The following is a 10,255-nucleotide window of genomic DNA, read 5'->3' on the forward strand; positions in this document are numbered from 1 at the left end:
TGGAAGACTCCCCTGGTTGTGCTATTGCTCCCCAGCTGAAGAAATCTACATGACTACATCTTGCTTCAAAAGAGTGAAAGCTTAATACTTAGCAAAGTAACTACCTAAACACCTTTCTGCTTTTGAGGATCATGGTTTAAAACTCCTCTACATTCCTAGAATTGTTCTAGATGAACCCTAGAAACAAAACCACCAAAGAAAACCTGTACTGCCTATGACACTAAAAGCTCCAGACAAATGAAGCCAGTCTGAACTTGCAGAGGGCATTCTGCCTGATAGGAGCACGCTGCCACGTATGGAAGCAGATGAATTCCACATTGCAATGTCTATAGCACAATGCATCTTCGAAGCACTGGTGTAATGTAATTATTTGACCCTTGCAGCACAGTGGTGAGCTAAAAAAGGATCATTATACCACTACATAGATAAAATAAATATATACTAAACAAGAAGAAAGAGCTACAAGGCTTGTTATGTTTACAGGGTCTTCTCAGATCTCTGATCACTTAGCTTCATCTCTGCATTTCTGAGGCTTACCTCTCACACAGGTATAATGCAGGCTGCACTTGGTATAAAAGTTTTTTAAAAATCCTGTGGTACTAGCCACACAGTGAATTCAGTTGACTGAACCCCACACTCTGAATTGTCTTATTTCCCCACCCTTTAGGAACTTGCATGCTTTTTCAAGCCATTACTCATGTTAATGGTGGTTTTCAGTTTCCCCATTAAAAAAAAAAAAAAAAAAAAGTGCTAACCACAGTAGCTCATCACCTAACACTGAAAAGCCTTACGAAGTTCACCTAATTCAGAGTTCTGAATTCTGCTGAAGTCACTTTAACCCGCTATACAGAGAAAAGCAATTTTCACTAGCAGTACAGAAAGACACTGGCACATGACAAAAGTTTAAAGTAGTAGAAACCCAGTGCAACCTTTTCTGCAAATAAATGGCCCTTTCTGATGAGAATTCTGAAATGAATAGTTCCTTTCACTTAAAACAATCATTAAAAGACAAGGAGGTAAAAACAAGTGATCTGGGCAGAAATTTCTGGACTTAGGCTCAGCCCCTTCTTTTCACTATCCACTCCTATGACACTTGCAAGAAATCTGCTATCTTATAACTCTAGATTGGGATGGAGGAGAAAGAAAGAATGAAAAAAAAAAAGACAAACAACCAAAAATAAATACCCCACACACTCCAAAACAAAAACAAACCTGCAGGAACCTAGGTTTGAGAAAAAGCTGTAGGTCTTCAAGTCTAGGTTGTCTGCATAAGCAAACACCCATGAAATAACTGTCTAGTTCTGGTATTTACGGTTTGGAAAATTAAATACATTCACTGTTATGCAGTAAGACATAATAAATATGAGAGCATGATCACTGAAGTATATGGTAAGACAGGCAGCAGCATCTGAAGCATCAAACAGATAAAGACTAAATTCCCATTTATGTAAGTATAATATAGAGATGCAACACAGGGACAGTATTTTGGTACTGCTCATCTTAGCATTTCTGAACTCTCCAGAGTTATCTGCATTTGATTTGTCTATGTGAAGTCGTAACATTTGCACCTGGATTTTCTTGTGAGCCGTGAAACTCTGACCCTGCAGCTGGATTTCCAACAGAGAAACTCTGTGCATATGCAGAGACTCCTCAAAGGCACAGAAACTTTGTTGTGAAGTTCCCTTTGCAGCTAAATCCTTATTCTGAGCAAGTGTGAGCAGAGTCGGTATTATATTTGTACAATGAGTCCGTGAGCATTATCGCTAAGGGTTATAGTAGCACAGATATCTATTAAGCAGTAATCATTATTATGCTATTATGTTTTTATTCTACTTCTCTTGGGTTCTGCTTATTGAAGTCAGCTGCACTATTTTGATTTTCTACTTTCTTGTAGCTTTTAAAGATGTTAATACATTATAAAGACAGGAATCTTAATTGTCTTTCATGCATGAAGTACTCAGTTTTTTAAATTAGTAACAATGAACCCAGCTGGAAAACAAAACTATTTGTCATTTCTGTCAGATGGTATTTAGCAATTACTAAAGCAAATACATGAGTAAGAAAGACCTAACAGTAATACCTAAAAGTACAAAATTTTTCTTCTCTCTTGCCCAAGTCGCTTTACATTGGTCAAGTAGGAAGGTAGGAGTTTGCTCTCTTACAAACGTGACCCCGCTCTCATGCGCCAGGGTTTGAATCATGAGTCACAATAATTTGGCTGTGCTAAATCAGTACCAACCACGCCAGCCATAAAAATGAAACAATGAAGAGTACTGAGAAATTATACAGAAATTCTCAAATCTCACAACATAACTGAAACAGTATCACAGAAGGTGTGATTCAAAGTCCACTGAAGTCAAATGAAACAGCTTTTGAAATGAATTTTGCATAACGCTGTCAGAACTCAAGAAACCAGTTAGCTCAGTGATATTTTTGTCATCATTAATTGTTTGAATAGGAATCCAAATTAATTCTATACCAATCATTCACTGTCTGTTATTTGTAGTTGCAGACTTACTCTGCTCATAGTGGCTCTGAGTTCTCAAGCTATGCTTGTCACTCAGTCACAAAGGCTGAGAGTCCCCAGCAGAACCGAGGCAGTCTTATGAATTAGTCCTAGTGAAAGATCTACCACCAAGTATCACCAATCACACTGTGTTCTAAAGGCTAGCTTGCACTAAACATAGGACCATAGTAGGTAGTGTGTCACCTACACAGTAGGCACACCACAGAGGGTGGGTGAAGCCAAGCAGAGACAAGGGTGAGAGCATGACAACTGCTACAAAAATGAAAGCCCCATCTCATAGCTTGTTTCCCTAGTCATCACTGAGGAATAGTACTCAGGGATTAGAGTCCTCTGTTGTTCCTCCCATTCTGTTCCTTGTCTCCTTTTAGAAGATGTTGGGAAGAGCAGAAATGTACAATTCAGTACAAATATTTGCTCAAGGGCATTGACCTCAACAAATTTGTTCAATACATGATGAAGTCTGTACACATGTATGGAGGCCAGAGTTCAGTTAACACTAGCTCAGGTGTGTGTATCCATCCTATTGTTAGATTTTCCAGTTACAGCATGGACATACTGATAGATTTATTACAAAAATCCTCACCCTTAGTCCAGAAAGCACTACATGTTCAAAATAGAGGTATTCAAGAAGCAGCCTGTCTGGCACCAATAAATACAGATGAGTCCAAAGAAAAGAACTGTCTCCCCTCTTGCATTTATATCCCTACTTGCATTTATAAACTCTTCCTCCTCCCTGCATAACATGCTTTTTTCCTTCCCTACTGTAATCAGAAGCAATATTAGCCTTCTAAATCCACAGATTAAAACAAGGTACATTTGCCATGAAGAACTTCGGCAAAAATCCTTTGCACATGTAGTGGCTTAGGTATTCATGACACCACACTGCAACATTGGGGCTTTTTGGTAGTAAAAATGTCACCATTCTCTTGAAGCATGAAGTTAAACTAGAGAAGATAAGAGTAGGTGAAGGATACAACAGAAAATCTGGTTCAAATGCATGCCTCACCACATGTACCTGCTCTAAGCCTAGAAAATACAAGTCTTCCATCTTACAAACAGTATAAAATATTTGATCTTTTAAGAATCAAATCAGATAACAATGGCCAAATTAAGAATTAATTTATCCCAGCATAATCTCAAGTAACTTCAATGCAGTCAGTGGACCCCTACAAATGAGAGCAGCTGTTACACCAGATTCGTGTTCAATGATTCTACAATCACTTTTGTTTAGTCACCTAACAAGTAAACTTACTCTGGCCGCTCTCTGAGTAATATTTTCTCTAAAGCATTATTGATTTTTGTTTGCTGGAATCTGACAGAAAGGTTCACAATATAGGTGTTAATCAGTGATTTTTAACGGCTATTCATTTTACACATATATTTGGTTCTCGGGCCAGATTTCTATACCCAACCCAAACACAGCTCAATCTCACGGTTACAACTAATCATTTGTTCAGAGATGTCATTGTGAACTAAACCTTTTCATGTTGATGCCCCAGGATACACACACAAATTTGCAAACCCAAGGCTGGATTTTCATACTGCATTATTGACAGCATTTGTGTCTTCTGTGTAATTACCCCAGAGAACAATATTTTCCTTGCTTACATTTTAAAATCTTCATATTGACTTTCAGTAGAGTAGGTATTTTTGAATCCATGTAAATGTAATCATTTTTGCAGAAACCCTATTCTATTTACAGACATAACTATTTACTTTGGCTTGCATACCAACTGCTCTGCTTGGGAAGAGAAACAGCAATAAGTGATTTATATCTCCCTTCTTCCATCTTTCTCTCATGCATGTCCCAAACACATCTCTCAATGCCAGAAATTAAAGTCCACTTTATATCAGTTCAACACATTAAGGTAACAACAAAAATCTCAGCTCCAAGCTTGCCACTTCTGAGTCATGTACACGTCGAAATGCTCAGTAGCCATGTTAATATAACTTATTTCTAAAGCATTATATATATTACATTATTGCTACCGAAAAATAATTGTTCACTACAAATGCCTCTTTGTCTTTACAGTACAGGCACTGTAAACACAGATACATGGATAGAGCTGGGTGAGGGAAAGGAAGCTGAAGAACTGTGTCCAGGTTTCTGTAGTCTCACTTGTAGAAGACTGAAATGGCAAGCTTGGGATAATTCAGATACATCCCTCTTTCAGAAAAGTCAAACAGAACACCAACAAGTTATATCTCCTTTGAGAATTCTTATATAGCATGGACCATTGCAATGATGTCAGGAAGCCAAATGTCAGGTGACAAATTTCAATTGCAGATCCTTGTGTGCTCTTGGAAAATTAATTAAGGCTGAATTTACAACTTTGAGACAGGTCACCTGCTACTGTGCCTGATTCTACAGAAATGAACTCAATGAGCCAGGTGGCACTGATTGAATTCCAAAACAAACGTCACAACACATTTTCCCTCTCCCCCACCGGGAGCCCAGTCTGATGTGCCCTACCCATAGGACCTGTTCCTAAAGAGGGAGAATATAAGGCTGGATCTAGGCCAGGTCCTCAAACACTGAAATCAGTCAATAGCATTACTTACTGGAAAGTCAGTGTTCTGTAACATCCAAGTAAAATTTGCAAGCTCATAGTCCAATTAAAAAACAACATGCTAATGAGGAGGTAAGCTTACAGTATTCTCAAAAGATTTTGAAGGACCACAGGTTTTACAGTCTTAAATAAATATACATTGTAATGGGCAAGATATTGAAATAAATAAAAATAATCAAGACCCTGTATATTTTATGTGGTTTGTAATAATATTTAGCAGTTTTGCTAATATTTAGCAATAGATCAAATAAACTGTACCTCCCTCTTCCCCCCCCAAAAAAAAACCTCAACTGCTTACTTTATTTTATGTTTTGGGCATTCTGCTGACTATAAACAACCTGTTTCCTCCCGGCAACATTTTACCTCACCAACAAGCCCATATGCTTCTATGACAAACAACAGCCATATATGAGAATATCTGCTAAGGACAATTGAAAACATGATCATGCTTTGTAACACATGCAGATAATAAAAAAGTACAGAAGACGACATTACTGTTTTGTGACAGAAAATACCATTACCATGCAAAATACAAAGTTATAAAACAAGAACAGACTGCAGTTTTTAGTACAAAATGATAAAATTGTAACTGCTTATAATAGAAAGAAGATTCATAGCCAGCAAGAGTTGTAGAAAGAGAAAGAACTGTATGTCAGCTTTCCTGAATGGCTTCATTAAAGTTCATGAGAAAACAAGAGATAACCTGCAAGAAAAGCAAGGAGTAGCACAAGGCCACATAAATTACTAGACACTTAGCATGCACAGGCTCAATAATTTTCACTTAGCTATAGAAACATAAAACCATTTAGATCAGAAAAGACCCTTTTTTTTATGGTTTAACCATAAACCCAACACTGTCAATTCCAACACTAAATCATGTCCCCATGCACCCCATCTAGACGTTTTTTAAATACGTCCAGGGATTGCAACTCCACCACTTCCCTGGGCAGCCCGTTCCAGGGCTTTACAACTCTTTCTGTGAAGAACTGACATCTGTCCCATCAGTTCCAGGCTGAACTCAAACCAATAGTGGCATTGACGGCAGACACCAAGGTCTGCCATTGGCACAAGGAGAGCCAATAAGTCATCTCTAAGTCAAGGGAATATTAAAAAGGAAAACGTACACCTCTGTTTTTGATGTTTTGTTGACCTGCAAATGAACATAGCCGCGACAATTTTACATTTTATTTATAAGACACAAAGCAGAATTAATCTTTAGGGTTATTCTGAAACAATCAAACTGCATTTTATTTAAGTAGGCAGTCTACTATCATGCTGTAGAGCACAGGAGAGCAACATAGAAAACTATGTTTACCTTTAAAAGTTTACTTGGGGTGAAATCAGTATTCAAAACAGCAAACTTCTGATCTGGGTGATTCCATTAATAATTCATTTGTTCTTTCAGTATGAAATTACTTCATTTCTCCTGTCAAAACTGCTTTTTAGAAGAACAAAGGGTCTGATAAAAAAAAAATTTATTAAAAATATATACATTCCCAATTGCTGTTTAGACTTGAATTTAATAGACAGTTATTCTTTTATATATATATCATCTAACTCCATTATTTCAGGATATACTAAAAATAGTTGCAGGGTATAATTTGAAATGCCTTTTCAAAATCCCAGAATCAAATTTTAAAGCCGAAATACTACAAATTTCCATTATGTAGAATTTGTTTTTAAATATGGGGGGTTTTTTATTAAAATTAAATCAAAACACAGTTTCATGTATGAAATGTCATTTCAGAGCTTTAACCAATGCTATGCAGGGACTACACAAGAGACCAGGACAGAGTACTGTGTAAGTTGTTTGATGATGAATGTTAACTTACAGATGAAATGCAATCAACAGGTATTCCACTGCCCCATATGGCAAAGATAATAATCAACTGGTATTACCGTATGACATCTTGTGTTTTATTATTAACTTAAGCATCTGAAACGTCAATAAGAAGTGCTAAAGCTGATCAAACCTGGACTCTGTCAAAGCGACATCCAGGCGGCTTTCAGAGTCTTGCCACGCTAAACGTGGGTGCAGCAGCTGAGTCTGCCCATGTAGCCACACGGCAGCAGCTGCCTAGACTCCACTCCTGGAAAAGGCTACTGGGAAGGAGGCTATCAGAAAGAAAGAGAAATTTTTTAATCCTGCAGTGCAGTGTAGTGGAAGAAGAAAGCTTACTGAACCTGATCAATGCAGATTTCTGCTTGAGAGCAAAGCAGAAGTACACTCTGTGATAGCATAGCTTCACCCTTTCCAACAAGCACACTTGATGATGGGAAATATCTGCTGCATGTTCACAGAACGGAATGAGGGAGAATAACTGATTTCTGAAGCAGAATGGACAGTTTGAAAGAGGAAAGACATTGGCTGCTCATTGAAAAATATCTCTTGCCAGGCAGCACCGTAGCAGCAGCTTGGTTGATGGCAGAATGGACAGATGGCTGCACATACACCTGGTGGCTAAAATAATTATATCACCAAGGTTTTCTGAGTTACAAAGAAGAGCACAATACAAAACCAACTCAAATCCATCCTCCTATTATTTTTCCAACGCATCTTTATAAGTGCTTTATCTGAAATGTAAGCCTGGCATGATACAGTGTTTGTGATTACAAAACATAAAAGAATCAAGGCTGCTGTAAATGCAGGACTGTTTTGCCAATGACCAGGCCCAACAAAAATGATACCATCACCAGCAGGAAGATGAACCAATACACAGACTGTACTGTATACAAGAAAGACATTCCATGAATGATCACTGGGGGTACAAACAGGTCAATCAGCTGGTACATAATTGACGCCACCCCCAATGATCTCACAAAGGACGTAACTTGGCCCACAACAGGTGGTACAAACAGAGACCCGAGGTTGCCCACAGCTGGCATGGGAAACAGCCAGACCAGCAAGCTGAACAAATAAGAGAAAGGTGCCCACATGGTGACTCTCACCCGATCGGCCCGCATTCACAAAGGTCTTGAGCAGACTGGGGCCCAGCTCCAGGGAGAGTCAGGAGGCCTGCCCTGAACCAGGACGCTCTGTGGAGTGCACTCCACAGACAGACACTCCTGACTCCCTGCCAGTGGTCCCAGCTTTTATCCCCAAGCAGACACCTGACCTTTGTCAACTCAGTGTGGGACCCCTGGGGCTCATTTCCCTTATGGCTCTCCCTGCAGGGCCGGCCGCACCCTGGGGGGAAGCTATAAGGCAAACTCACCACCTCTTTATGAAGGGCTGTGGCAATCACCCATATGTCAACATTAATTCGGGGCTCGGGTTCAGACCCCAGCATTTCAAGGACTCGTGTCTCCGTTTTACTCAGCATCACGCCTCTGCATTCTTAAATCTGTAATTCAGTAAAAAAAGCAAAGTCTATTTTGAATTCTGGGTTTACTGCTGTCTATGGCTGATAGACACCACACATCTAATACCATACTCTGCTTTCTCTATGTTTAAAAAGCTCTTGGAGACTAATAATCCTATGTGTTTGTGTGTCTTGTAAACAGGACTGACAGGAGCCTCAAAGTGAAAACCAGAAGCTTTGAAAGAATTGTGCTAGAATGGCTGGAAGAAGAAAAGTATCTATCTCAGGATACAGAAGACTAAGCCAAAATATCAGCATAATAATGTACAAAAAAATTCAACTACTCTATGGTTCAGCGAGTTCTCAAACAATGTCTTTGTGGTAATACACAGGGCCTGATGTAAACTGGATTTAATGCAGCCATGTGAAATGATTGCGATACCCTAAACCAGAACCAGCTTTTACTAGTATCTGATTTGAGTCCTTAAACAAATATCTACCATGCAATTTCCTGACGTTTTCTATGCAATTTATTATCATCTACAGTTTGGTAATGGATGGGAAGATGATAAGAACTTTCTTATTCAAAACATACAGCACTGCTGCTCTTACATTCTTGCTACACTGTTCTAAGAAAACTGCAGCTGCCACTAGGAATACATTAAGGCTTCATAAAACAGCTCTCCTTAAATATCTCATCACACCTCTCCATAGATAAGTATGGCATAAAATCATCATTTTTGTTCTCATCGTTTTCATCCGTGTCAGTTACAAATGAACAACCTCACACAGACACTTTGTGATGCCTCTGGTGAACCACGTTACTCTGGTTATAACTTTCACTCCACAGTGCAATTGCAAAGCACCCAAAAGAAAGACACCAGGAATAAAAATTATCAAAGTTGAGGTTATATTTCTGCACAGTTCCTAATAGTTAAAAACACAGAGTGCTTCAGGACTGCACCAAAATATTAATGTTAACTTACCCTTTCTAGTTCCAGATGAGACTTTGCTTATAGACCCTCCTGCAGAAAGTCTCTTAAAGGCAACTTGGAAAACACAAAACAATACAAAATTGATGTTTGTATCTCATCTGGAACAGCAACACTCTATTAGAAGCAGCTGAGTGACTGACACATTAAGGATTTACAAGAAATATTACTTCAAAGAGTTACTGTTTAAAAGATCTGCATCAAAATATAAACGAGGCTAAAAGCCAACATAAACTCTGCAATCCTACGATCACCAAAATGTAAAACTTATAAAAACTAAAGAAACAGAGCAAGTATGTTTTTTGAAAACTTGTTTAGTATTTCCCTGCAAAATTAGACAGAATTTCCAGGAATCCCATTAGTCCTACTAGGAGAGCATTCACGTGTCTGGAAATCTCAAATGGAACTTATCTCAGGTACATATTTATAGCATATGCTACCAGTGATAAACATCCTTATACAGTACCCCAACTAATAGCTTCACTGTGTCAAATGTGTAAATAAAATTACACTGGAGTACCAGAGATTAACCACAACCTGCAACCGCAGGGAAATGTATCTGAATTCACCAAAGGGAGGATGGACAGTATGCCCACCAGAAGCCTTATCTCAGCCACTATGAAAGATGACCTACAGATTCAACTTTAAACTTTATAATATCCCTAATGAAATAAATCTGAAAGAAGCAGGAAAAAAGAAAAAAATCAAGATTTTTTAAAATGAATGTAAAATAGTGAATACAAAACCCCCCAGTCTTTTGCTCAGACTGAGTATTAAGACTGCTAATAGCAATATTTTTAAAAAATATTTACAGTAATTCTGTAGGCAACTTTGTCTTAGAAGAAGAGCATGCAGAGACATAGA

Source organism: Merops nubicus, unplaced genomic scaffold, assembly GCF_000691845.1.
Source record: "Merops nubicus isolate BGI_N331 unplaced genomic scaffold, ASM69184v1 scaffold15589, whole genome shotgun sequence".
NCBI lineage: Eukaryota > Metazoa > Chordata > Aves > Coraciiformes > Meropidae > Merops > Merops nubicus.